General features: G+C 32.7%; 1 long non-coding RNA gene across 1 annotated transcript; it reads left to right on the top strand.

Annotated features, from left to right (window-relative positions):
- Positions 1-713: 713 nt before the first annotated feature.
- Positions 714-1,477, top strand: LOC131681661 (uncharacterized). The gene is made up of 3 exons (XR_009303967.1): positions 714-1,092; positions 1,158-1,285; positions 1,365-1,477. It is a non-coding gene; the product is annotated as an uncharacterized LOC131681661 (long non-coding RNA).
- The last annotated feature ends 695 nt before the right edge of the window (positions 1,478-2,172 follow it).

The raw sequence follows: 2,172 nt of genomic DNA, 5'->3' as shown, positions 1-2,172 counted from the left end.
CATTCGGTAATGCTGTTGAAAAATGCACATTCGAGATAATGACGAACACTTACGTTATTTTAATTTAATCGCTTTTTGTTAATAAATCTTTAAAATATACAATTCTTCTACTAGAATGCTAAATATAGGTAATGTTTCTATAGGGGAAATAAGAGCAAACAGCTCCTTAATCCTGACCAGACTGTTAGACTAAGGGCCAATTTCTTCACCCTCGCTTAGCTCTTAAGCCAGGATTAAACGTACTAGTGAACCAGGTTTAAAAGTTAAGCCAGAGTGAAGAAATCAGCCCTAAGCACCACTGATATATTTTCAGTACATTTTTATTTTTGATTCTCTAAATCTATCTCTAATCTATTTGATCTCAATACATCAAATCTAAATACGTGTGACAATGCACAAATGAGATACTATAATCGACTAATTGAATAATGTTGAAAGTGTAAGAGTGCTCAGAATAACGTAACCTCAAAATAACGTAACCTTTATTTGTCTTCAACACACTGCTCAAAAGTGACAAACTACAAATGTTGGTTCCCCTCATCGGAATATTGCCTCGGCGGAAATTTTAGTCATAGTCGGTTGCGATATTTTCGATACTAGTACGGTATCGATACTTCTGTTTCCGATACTCATTTTTTTGGTATCGATACTTTTGGTATCGATACTTCAATGAATTACACGTGAATATCGATTAGTTTTACCTATAGATTTACTGAGTAGAAGAATCGGCGAAATCAATTGTTTTTCATTTGGTTATGCATTATATGTTTTCACATGAATGTTATGTGGAAAGTTCATACTATGCGACTCAACAGCATGGCAACCAAAATTCAATGGTAAAACATATCGTATTCATGTGAAAGTAGTATGAATATAATTTGAAATAGCACATGAACTGCGTTTTAATAGATTTTCTTGCGAAATTCGAAGAAATATCATTTGATTTGCTTTTCAACATGTAAGCGCACTTGATAATGATGTTAAATTTCCTTTGGTTTTATAGTGTGATTTTTTATCAGTGTATTTGCACTTTTTCACCATGGCGTCCCATTTGACCGCTTTATGGATCGTTTTCCAGTTTTTAAAACTTTGGTAAGGAGATATTATATATAACGTAATATATAACAGAAATCTAGCTCAATATTTTCTATTTACAGGCTGGCAATCGTGAACTGATCCGGCCCAGTTTTTGGCCTGCTTGGTCGATCATCAAAAAAAGACAAAAGCGAGGATAAAAGACAACAAATGTCACGAGAATGTTCGGCGGAACATGAACATGTAACAAGTAAGTAGAAGTGTGATTCAATATTGCCATGACTGCTAAAGGTTTTGTTAGCTAACTGTTTATTTCACGATTTTTTCAGTTGACAAGATTTTGCATCTATCTATCGGATTTGCAGTTCCCATATGCGATGTGCTTCCGGAATCGATTATAACGTGGAGAAAAGATATTGTGTAAGAATCTATATACTGCGATTCCAACATTAATAAAAATAAATACAAAAAAAAATATTACTTTTAAATCGCAATTATTCTGAAAATCAAATTTAACAGTAAATCCGCTGTAAAAAAAAACAAATGAAATTATTGTTAAAACAATGCAAAACAAGGTCTTGATCCTAAATCTACAATAGAATAACAACATGAAGCGTTGTAATTGGCTTTAGAATGTATGGAAAAAGTCGTTTTTTCACTGTTACATCGCTTAAAACCCCCTTTTTATGTAAAAATCGGTTTTACAACGAACTTGATTGTAGAAACAACAAATTTGATTGTATTTTCGTTGTACATTTTGCGTCATATCTGATTCTTTTACATCATTTTTCATTGTGATGTAACAATGAAAATCGTTGTAATTTCGTTATGCATTTTTATTCGGGTAATAACATCGGAGCTTTATTTTTTCTTCATAACGCTCTTCTGAATGTCTTGATCGCAACTGTTCATTCAATTCAATGAAAAGTCACCTTTGGTGAGCATTTTGGCTGAATAATTGGTGTAAAAATCGGTATGGTTTTTAAATAACATTTAAAACAAAACTTCGAGAATGTCATCGCCGTTTTTTCTGTTTGGTTAAAATGCGAGTTTCGCTGTTTTCAAAAATCATGCTCGAATTATCTCTGAAGGGCACAATCGATTCATATACTTCGTGAACGCACCTTCATTTTGACA

This window comes from Topomyia yanbarensis, chromosome 2 (assembly GCF_030247195.1).
Source record: "Topomyia yanbarensis strain Yona2022 chromosome 2, ASM3024719v1, whole genome shotgun sequence".
In the NCBI taxonomy this organism is placed as follows: domain Eukaryota; kingdom Metazoa; phylum Arthropoda; class Insecta; order Diptera; family Culicidae; genus Topomyia; species Topomyia yanbarensis.
The sequence above is the reverse complement of the archived record's forward strand: the minus strand, read 5'-3'. Positions and strand labels throughout refer to the sequence as shown.